Genomic DNA, 11,247 nt, shown 5'->3' on the forward strand with positions numbered 1-11,247 from the left:
ATCGGTGGAGAATGCCGGCTCGGTGGAGACCTTGTTGGCGCCTTCCAACCCGGAATCACAATGAATTCCTTTCGCCATAGAACCGTAGTGTTCTTGGCCTCTCCCAGCTCTAGCAAATCCCCTTCACCGGCAGGGTGGTCAAGCCTCAGCGGCCCATACCCATCCATAACTTGATCCACCCCGGCAACAGCCGTATCCAGGTGGAACCGGCTTGAAGTGATATCTTTGATCGTGTACCGGCGGTAAGACATAGCCGATCGCCGCCTTGAGCGTTAAGTAGCCCATCGTTTGGAAATGTAGCTCACAAGGTGTCGACTCCGTGATAAAGTCCACAGTGGTAGAGATCGAAGGCATCCGCGGATCCACAGGGGAGGGAGGAGCCATCTCGCGGATCCACATCCGCATCATCACCAGGCAGCTCCGTGGAAGCCACGCTGCTCTTCCGCTGAGATCCCCGGCCGGTAGCATCGAATGCAACTTCTTCTATCCGCGGATTAGGTTGAGGTTGGGTGACCGTGGATCGAGCCCGACATTATCATCCTCACTTGCTCCTCTAGCTTAGCAACGCGTTCTTGAACCACATCCTTTTGCCTCCGACGGCTTCTATCGGGATATTTCTTCGTTTCCGCAGAAACCCAATACACCACGGCTTGCCACCCGGTATGGTTCGTGTTCGTCCCGGGTGTTCAGGATTCCCAAGGGCGCGTGTGAGCTGGTCCTTCTCTCTTCGGGACGGAACTTCCCCTCTTCAACTTCCTTTGCAGCATTTCTAAAGGCTTCGATGGGAAGTGGGTTTTCCCGATGTCTTTGTGTATATATGCAGAACCCTTGTGCGTCCAACGTGCCCCCATGCGCGTAAAACCAATCCCTTGACCGCTGGTTCCATTTCCGTACCTCTGGCTGGATCCCGTTCTTAATTAGGTCATTCTCCCATTTCTCCCACTTAGGTCTGCCAGCCTTGTAGCCTCCTCGCCCCATGGTATGGAAGTACATCTTATTAGCAGCATTTTTCTTGTTGGTGTCTGACCTTGTCTTTGCCCTCTCCGATGTCTTGTACTTCACAAATGCCTCCCAGTGGTCTTTTATCTTCTCATAGGGGCCCTTGAAATCTGGAGTCTTCTTTTCTTGACAAAGGAGTTGTCCAATTTCTTCTTGTAGTCGTTGAACTGCGTTGCCATCTTCTTAAGAGCCCACTTCTTGACTCTTCGTTGTATGCTATTCAGCTCGGGATCCTCGTGGTCCGGCCTTTTATTATCACTATCGTAGTCAGCCGGCTCCGGAAATGTGAAATTTACCATGAGTTTCCTAAACATCAGATTTTTGGATCTCGTATCGACGTAAGTAACTCCTTCGTCCTCCTCTGCAGGTTTCTTCCATTCTTGAGTGGTGATCGGGATGGTGTCCCTAACAATAACTCCGCATTGACTTACAAACTTTTTGCGTGATCCTTGGGAGAAATCGGTTCGCCGTCTATAGCGATTTCCGTGATGACGCACCTTTCATGCTCTTCCATCTTTCTCGGCCGCGCCTCGTTTAGTTCTCGCCAGTAGAGTGTGTTGATTGGGAGGTCTAAAAGAAGAAACAACGTTAATATATGTATATGCACATATCTGTAGGCTTGGTTAATTAATATATATACCTCGGCGTGGTGAGCTTCTCCCTCGCAGCCGTCACCTTCTCCCTCACCGGAGTCGTCTCCACGGTGGTCTTGCTCATCTTCCTCATCGGAGCCGTCTCCTCGGGTTCGCTCGTCTCCCTCGCCGGATTGGTTTAGGTAAAGAGAGGTGATATCGTCATCATCACGGATAATATCCTCGACGAGGTATTCTTGTTCTAGGTCTCTTTCCATAGTTTCTGCAAAGACTTAAAAGTTATTCTAATGCTATAAACACAACGAAGCAAGATTCTGCAAAGACTTACAAGTTTCTACATAAACAAATAGTCTAACTAAAAATTACACCGAAAACTTCGAAAAAATTACATAAACAAATCTATTAGTAAACATAAACAAATCTATTAGTAAACGTAAAAAATCTAAATTTTTCTAAAGTTAACTACTAAATTTTCTAAATTTAACTACTAAGTTTTTCTAAATTTAACTAATAAATTTTCTAAAATTTTCTAAAGTTAACTACTAAGTTAACTATTAAGTTTTTCTAAATTTTCTAAATTTTCTAATTTTTCTAAAGTTAACTACTAAGTTAACTACTAAATTTTCTAAATTTGCTAAATTTAACTACTAAATTTTCTAAATTTTTCTAAAGTTAACTACTAAGTTTTTCTAAATTTAACTACTAAAATTTCTAACTAATTAAAACAAAATAATTAAAACAAAAAACAAAAAAGGGGAAGAAGGGGCGGTCGGCAGGGGGCTCACCTCCGCGCGTGGCGGCGGGCGGCGGCCGCCGGCGGCGGCACGGGCGGGCGAGGCGCGGGCGGAGGCGGTCGGCGGCGGCACGGGCGGGTGAGTCGCGGGCGGAGGCGGAGGCGGTGGCACGGGCGGAGGCGGTCGGCGGCGGCACGGCGGAGGCGGTCGGAGGCGGTCGCGTGGAGGAGGCCGGCGCGCGCGGCCGGGCGAGGCGCGGGCGGCGGCGGCGGTCAGCGGAGCGAGCACGCGGGGACGGGCGCGCGCGGAGAGGAGGCGACGGCGCGGGCTGCGGCGGCGCAGAGGAGGCGGTGGCGTGGGCTGCGGCGGCGCGGGTGGCGGCGGCGCGGGCGCGGTAGGCGGCCGGACGGCGGCGCAGCTCGAAAATCGGGCAGCCTGCCGGCGTATTTTTGCTCCTCGCGCGAATGAAATTGGGGAAGAAGATGGGCGCGCGCGGCAGTTTAGTAGTCGAGGCCTTTTGCACCGGTTCGTGGCTGGAACCGGTGCAAAAGACCCTTTTGCACCGGTTCCAGCCACGAACCGGTGCAAAAGGTCCATTTTTTCGCTGCATTTTGAATCTTTCCCGCCACGACGCCCCGTGTGATAGGTTCCCGCCACGACACCGCGCGTGATAGGTTCCCGCCACGCGATGACGCCGCGCGGGATATGTTCCCGCCACGACGCCGCGCGGGATATGTTCCCGCCACAACGCCGCGCGGGATTTTTTCCCGCCAAGACGCCGCGCGGGAAATTTTCCCGCCACGACGCGCAGCGCGGAGATTTCCCGCCTAAACACCCTTTATAAATAGTACGCCCCCGTCTCTCCCATTTCACTCATCACCAAACCCTAGCCCATTGCACAATGCCCCCAAAGCCTCACCCGCCGCCGGTGGAAGTGGACCCGCAGCTCGCGGAGATAGAGGAGTGGGAGGAGCTGCTGCGGCAAGAGGCGGCAACCAGGAGGGCAGCAGCGGATGAGGTGGACCCGCAGCTCGCAGAGATAGAGGAGTGGGAGGAGGCGGCACTAGCGGCTACCATAGAAGCATTTGAGAGGCAATAGTCTCCAGGAGCTGCATAAGCGGCCGCGTGTGACGGATCTGGATAGTGAGGAGATGCATAAGCGTCGTCGTGAGGAGGAGCTGCGGCAGGAGGCGGCAGCCAGGAGGGCAGCAGCGGATGCGCGGAAGAACTAGTAGAAGTTGTTATTTTAGTTTAAATTTAGTTAATGTTCAATTTCAATAAAGCAGTGTTGTCGTTGTTTTAGTTTAAGTTTAGTTAACGTATCTTGTTAAATTTCAATAAAGTCGTTGTCGTTTTATCCCGGTTAATGGCTGGAACCGGTGCTAAAGACACGGTTGATTAGTTTATATACCCCTTTTATCCCGGTTACTGGCTGGAACCGGTGCTAAAGACACGGTTGATTAGTTTATATACCCCTTTTATCCCGGTTAATGGCTGGAACCGGTGCTAAAGACACGGTTGATTAGTTTATATACCCCTTTTATCCCGTTAGCATCGGCTGGAACCGGTGATAAAGATGGTGGATTAGTTTATATATCCTTTTATCTCGGTTCCTGGCCGGAACCGGTGCTAAAGATGGGGGGCTAAATCTGGGGAGGCTTATCTCGTTATTTGCCTTATCTCGGGGTGGTTTCATCCGGGGGAGGGGATTATCCGGAGGCACACACCGCTATATATAGCTCCCTCCGGGGAGAGTAGAGAGAACAAAGAGAGAAGATGCAACGACCAAGAAGGAAAGAGCCTCTCCGGCGAAGTTTCTCGAAGATGTCTTAGATGGCTGGCCGTCTTAGACATCTTCGGAAACTTCGCCCGAGAACTCTTCCCGCAAGCTGCTAGTATACACCCAACAAACAATATCTCAGGGTAAGGAGGGGAGAGCATTGAGAGCTTCCAGGGAGCTGGTATATAACCCGACGACGGCGACCTCGAAGGAAAGAGCCTCTCCGGCGGAGTTTCTCGAAGATGTCTTAGATGGACGGCCGTCTTAGACATCTTCGGAAGCTCCGCCCGAGTAACTCTTCCCGCAAGTCCCGCTCGGAAGCTGCTAGTATACACCCAACAACCAGTAGGTGAGGATAAATTTCCAAACATGTGTATCTAGGAAAATAATAAACTTGGATAATCGCATTTAGTTCAAACGACCAATGTTACTGATACATATCACAACAAACGCTTCACAATATGAGCTCAAGGTACACGTTAATAATTAATACATTATGATCGCTTCGACCGTAACCATGGAGTATCTTCAGCATTTAACGCGATGGTTGGATCAATGTTCACTTTGAAGGGCGGAATTTCAGCAAACTTATTATAATCTTCTGACATGTCCGTCTTGTCCTCGACTCCCACGATGGTTCTTTTCCCTGAAAGAACTATGTGACGCTTTGGCTCATCGGATGAGCTCGTTTCCTTATGTTTTCTTTTCTTCGGTCTAGAGGACATGTCCTTCACATAGAAAACCTGAGCCACATCATTGGCTAGGACGAATGGTTCGTCTCTCGTAACCAAGATTGTTGAGATCCACCGTTGTCATTCCGTACAACCGGTCTACCTTTACCCCTTTTCCATCCAGCTTGAACCATTTACACCGAAATAAAGGGACCTTAAAAGAAGGTCCATAGTCAAGTTCCCATATCTCCTCTATGTAACCATAATATGTGTCCTTTTTACCACCGCTAGTGTTTGTTGCATCAATGCGGACACCACCGTTTTGGTTGGTGCTCTTTTTATCTTGGGCGAACGTGTAGAAGGTATTTCCATTTATCTCGTACCCCTGGAAAGTCACTATAGTCGAAGATGGTGACCCAGCCAACATGTACAACTGATCTACAATATTGTTGTTATTAATGAGATGTTCACGGAGCCAACCGCCAAATGTCTGCATATGTTTATGCGTAATCCAGTCTTCGGACCGCCCTGCATGTTCCGAGCGCACAATATTCTTGTGATCCGTGATATACGGGGCCACCAAGGTGGAACTTTGTAGAACCGTGTAGTGTGCTTGAGTGAAAGAAATGCCGTCCCTACATATCATTGATTTCCTTCCTAGCGTGCCTTTTCCACTTAGTCGCCCCTCATGTCGCGATTCAGGAACACCAATCGACTTAAGGTCGGGAATGAAGTCAACGCAGAACTCGATGACCTCCTCTCGTTCCATAGCCCTTGGAGATGCTTCCTTCCGGCCTAGCACGGTTATGAACATATTTCTTTAAGACCCCCATGAACCTCTCGAAGGGGAACATATTGTGTAGAAAGACAGGACCGAGGATGGCAATCTCTTCGACAAGGTGAACCAGGAGATGTGTCATAATATTGAAGAAAGATGGTGGAAACACCAACTCAAAGCTAACAAGACATTGCACCACATCCTTCTGTAACCTTGGAAGATCGACTAGCTGGATCGATTACCTTCTGAGATATCGCATTAAGGAATGCACATAGCTTCACAATGGGTATTCGAACATTTTCCGACAGAAGCCCCTCGATGCAACCGGAAGCAACCGCGTCATAATAATGTGGCAGCTCATGCGACTTCAGTGTTCTGGAATGTTTTCTTCTCCATATTTATAATTCCCTTTATATTGGAGGAGAAGCCGGACGGGACCTTGATACCGTAAAGGACTTCAAAAAAGATATCCTTCTCTCGCTTTGGTAAGAGCGTAGCCGGCAGGACTTAAGCGACTCCTCGTATCCTTGTAATCCTCGTTCTTGCTTGTCTTTTGGGACTTTCATACGATACTCGGTCCTCCCGTGCTTCCGGTGTATCTTTTGTCTTCCCATACACGCCTAAGAAACCTAGCAGGTTCACGCAAAGATTCTTCGTCACGTGCATCACGTCGATTGAAGAGCGGACCTCTAGGACTTTCCAATAGGGTAGATCCCAAAATATAGATTTTTTCTTCCACATGGGTGCGTGTCCGGTAACGTCGTCATTCGGAACAGATTGACCGCCAGGACCCTTTCCAAAGATTACTTTTAGGTCCTTGACCATATCAAGTAAAGCATCACCGGTACGGAGTTCAGGCTTCACCCGGCGATCTGCCTCACCTCCGAAATGATTGCCTTTCTTTCTGACGGGGTGCCTCTTTGGAAGAAATCGACGATGCCCCAGTGTACACAACCTTCTTACATTTATGCAAATAGGCACCTTCGGTCTCATCTAAACAAGTGCGTGCATGCATTGTATCCCTTGTTTGTCCGTCCCGAAAGGTTACTAAGAGCAGGCCAATCATTGATGGTCACGAAAAGCAACGCTCGTAGGTTAAATGACTCCCGTTTGTACTCATCCCATGCATGCACACCTGGTTTGCTCCACAACTGTAAGAGTTCTTCAAATAATGGCTGTAGGTACACATCAATGTCGTTGCCGGGTTGCTTTGGGCCTTGGATGAGCACAGGCATCATAATGAACTTCCGCTTCATGCACAACCAAGGCGGAAGGTTATAGATACATAGAGTTACAGGCCAAGTGCTATGACTGCAGCTCTGCTCCCCAAAAGGATTCATTCCATCTGTACTTAGGCCAAACCTTAAGTTCCTCGCGTCATCCGCAAAATCCGGGAACTCTCTATCGATTGTCCTCCACCGCGACCCATCAGCGGGGTGTCTCAGAGATCTCGTCTTTCTTACGGTCTTCTTTGTGCCATCGCAACAACCCGGCATGCTCTTTATTTCTGAACAGACGTTTCAACCGTGGTATTATAGGAGCATACCACATAACCTTGGCAGGAACCCTCTTCCTAGGGGGCTCGCCCTCAACATCACCAGGGTCATCTCGCCTGATCTTATACCGAAGTGCAGTGCATACCGGACATTTTTCCAAATTTTCATACTCAGCGCGGTAGAGGATGCAATCATTAATGCATGCATGTATCTTCAGCACCTCTAATCCTAGAGGGCAGTAGAACCTTCTTTGCTTCGTACGTACCGTCGTGCAATTCGTTATTCTTTGGAAACCTCCTCTTCATTATTTTCAGTAACTTCTCAAATGGCTTGTCACATATACCAGCCTCCGCCTTCCATTGCAGCAACTCCAGTGGTGGCACCGAGCTTTGTATTGCCATCTTCGCAATTTGGGTATAACTTCTTTTGTGATCATCTAACATGCCCTTTAACTTTCGCTTCTCGTTTTCCGTTTCGCATCTTCGTGTGCATCGGCGATGGCCCGACGAAGATCATCATCAACGGGCTCATCCGATGCCTCTTCGTCTTGATCACCTCCTCCTGCATCTTCATCTTCATCATGCCCCGTTGCGGTATCACCGTAGTTAGGGTACATATCATCATCCTCTTCTTCTTCTTCGTCGTCTTCCATCATAACCCCTCTTTCTCCATGCTTGGTCCAACAATTATAGCTGGGCATGAAACCTTTCCAAAGCAGGTGTGAGTGAATGACTTGCCATTCAGGGTATTGCTTCAAGTTATGGCAATCAACACATGGACAACACATAAAACCATCCGCCTGTCGGTTTTCCTGAGCCACACGGATAAATTCTTCCAGGCCCGATCTGAACTCGGGTAGACGTCGGTCAACGTACATCCATTGCCGCCAGTTCATCTACATCAAATAATTACTCCCTCCGGTCCGAAAAAACTGTCGGAGACACTGTATAATTTCATTTTGCAGTAAACCCCTTCCAAAAGAAGATAATTTCGTCCTCTTTTCTGCTGTGTTCGTCACGAAGAGCCTGTGAGGCTCGATTTGGCTGCCGGTGCTACGGGCTCTCCCACGCATAGCGGGGCCCATCCTGGTCAACGCCGGCGCCGCCTGCGCCCCGCCTCGCCTCCGCCCTCGCGCCCGCGCCCCCATCTCTCCTCTGCTGGAGCTCACCCCCCACCGCGCCGACCTCCGCGTCCGCCCACCACCACACGCCGGCGCCACCCGAGCCGCTCGCTCCCCCACCCCCGGCCCAAGCCTCCCTAAGGGGGTGAGAACCTCGATCCATGGCGCTCGAGCGCCCGTAAGACTCCACCGCCCGCCGAGGCAACGCGCGACCAACGGCGACTTCAAGATCCGAGAAGGGGGTCGGGGTGTTGGGGTTCGCGGCACATCGACGAGGCGGGCGAGGAGTTCTCCCGTTTGGTTCACTGCGTGGGGAGTGCGGGTTGAGGAAATAAAAAGCTTCAGGGTGTATTTGCAAAATCGTCTTTCCGACGCTTTTTTCGGATCGGAGGGAGTAATTAAGTTTATCAATAAACAATTACAAAACATCATAATATTTATAAATAGTGGAAATTAGCACCGTACAAATGAAAGGGTTAAGTTGTTGCTTAAACCTTGATCGAGGAGGAAAGAAAGAGGAGAAAGCTTAAGTGTCGCTCCGGCACCTCATCTCATTTTTGTTGGGTGTAAAATCAAACGGCATCACTCTCTCACACATTTCATCGAGCACCTTATGTGCATGCCAAAGAGAAGCAACTTAGCACTCAACACACACACCTTCTCCTAACAAAAATGAAGTGAGTGGGCTGTTTGGCAGTGTAGCTGAGCTGAAATAGGGCTGAGAACCTTTAGCACCGGTTCGTGTTACGAACCGGTGCAAATGGTCTATCTTTTGCACCGGTTCGTAATACGAACCGGTGCTAAAGGTTCCTGGGCTGACACGTGCCTGGCGACGAACCTTTTGCACCGGTTTGTGTTACGAACCGGTGCAAAAGATAGATCATTTGCACCGGTTCGTAACACGAACCGGTGCAAAAGGTCCCTCGGCCGGCTGCTCCCCACGAACCGGTGCTAATGACCCCTTTTAGCACCGGTTCGTGCCAAATCCGGTGCAAATGACATCTGAGACAAAAAAAAACCAAAGTCCTTGTTTCTACTAGTGTCCCGCGCGCATGTAATTATCTCGCTCGCTGCCCGCATGCGCCTCCTCTTAATCAACTGATCAAGTACTTAGCCCATGCATAAGCAAGAACGACGTACGTAGCCTCATTTAGCTTGCTTTTCATTTTAGCATCCATTTAGCTAGTTTCAATTTACCGCGTAACACGCGAGTACATTTACATACACACGAGTACAGTTATGTGCATCACATGAGTACAGTCGTGCACGCGAATGAATACATATATAGTCGTGCACACAAAACAGGTACAGTCACACACACGAGTAAGTACAGTCGCGTACACGAACGAGTATAGATACAGTCACACCCAGGAGATAGGTACAGTCACGCAGACGAGTAAGTACAGTCGCGTACACGAGCGAGTACAGATACAGTCGCCCATATAAGACAGGTACAGTCGCGCCCACGAGTAAGTACAGGTACAGAAGTACAGTCGCGCACACGAGCGAGTATAGTTATCGAGTAAAGGGAAAAACTGCACCAAATACACTAAAAACAGAAGTACTTACCAGTTCAAGCACGAGTACAGTTAGGTACACACCACAAATACAATCACGCTAGTATTGGAAGTACGAAAAAAAAAGTATCTCGAAACCTATCAACATGGGATCTAGTTTTGAAGATCTAAACGCGAGGGTCTCAAAAGTGAAAACGATTCGTAATTTAGACTTACGGTTCGCAAGATATTTCATTTTGAAAAAACAAATCTAAAAAATAAAGGGAAAACTGGACCCTCCCCTGTCATTCTCTCTTCTCATATCTCACTTTGCTTCCCCTTGTGACACTTGGCAAGCAGGGAGACAATTTTTCACCAAAATTCTGGCACCACAATGCGCCACGTGTTGCATGTGGAAAAACTTTTGGACCTTTACGAAGGTTGGCCTTTTTTTTAGAGAATTCGATTTTATTCTTCTTCTTCTGAGCTTAACTGAAAAATCGTTAGTGTCAAAACAGCATGTCTGAAGACGTAGGTAACTGTCATCTGGTTACGGGCCTTTGGTTCCTCCTAGCTAGCTACACCGTATGGCCCGTGTACTCTGGAAGTCTCTTCACAGAAAACGTGCACCGGCGACGGCGACGAGTCTCCGTGCCGGCTCCCATCCAATTCCATCGGTTTTCAGGTCACCCATTTCTGCACTACCATGCTGTGACATTCACGCCACGTGAACCGAGCGAACATACTCCCCCGCCTCCATCTATTCTGGATAACTTCACGGTTGCAAATTGAATGATGCGTGCTTGCATCCTCAGAAAACCATAGGCGTGCGTGCGACAGTTGGCGAGACAGAAACGGACATCGTAGCGCCTCATGTTGCGTCAGAAAATTCAGGATCGACACGGGAAGAAGCCAAACGGAAACAGAAGAGGCCTATGAGGTGGGCCGGGGCGGCCGGGGCGCCCCCAACCCTCCCCTCCAGCCGTCCCCCTCCCCCCCTTTCCCCCGCCGCCGCCGCCGCCAGCGTGAGCCGCCGGGCAAAGCCCGCGCGGTGCCGGCGGCGGTGGAATCTCTCTTCCCCGCACGCGAGACAGTCAGACGGTGCGGCTCCCGATCTGGCGGTGGTGAAGTCTGGCGGGGTGGGCTTCGGCAGCAGCTCGTCCGGCCGTGTAGGCTGGCCAGCCCGGTGGTTGCGATCGCGGCGCCTCTGGTGCGCCTCTGGTCACCCTTTCCCACGCGTCGGGCGGGTCCGTCGGGGCGAGCCACGACCGCACGGCGGCGCGGTGGTCCTGGCCGGCGCGGAGCTTCTCCGTCTGGCCGCTGGCGGGGCGGCGCCTAGCGCGTCGTGGCCGTCGCTGGCTGTGTTGGTCCGGCCGGATCTGGGCTTGTGGGCCCAGATCTGGGCCTGGCCAGTTGATCTCTTCTGCCTAGGCGGGCGAAGTGGGCCTCGAACGTGGTGGTGGCGTAGCCGCCGGTTGGGGCTTTCCATGTTCGGCGCTTGATCCTTTGTTGATTCGGTAGCTTCGCTCGTTCGCATCGACGGCTTCCTGCATCGCATGTCTCCGATGCTGGCCGAACCA

The sequence above is a fragment of the Lolium rigidum genome, unplaced genomic scaffold (assembly GCF_022539505.1).
Source record: "Lolium rigidum isolate FL_2022 unplaced genomic scaffold, APGP_CSIRO_Lrig_0.1 contig_28054_1, whole genome shotgun sequence".
Taxonomy (NCBI): domain Eukaryota; kingdom Viridiplantae; phylum Streptophyta; class Magnoliopsida; order Poales; family Poaceae; genus Lolium; species Lolium rigidum.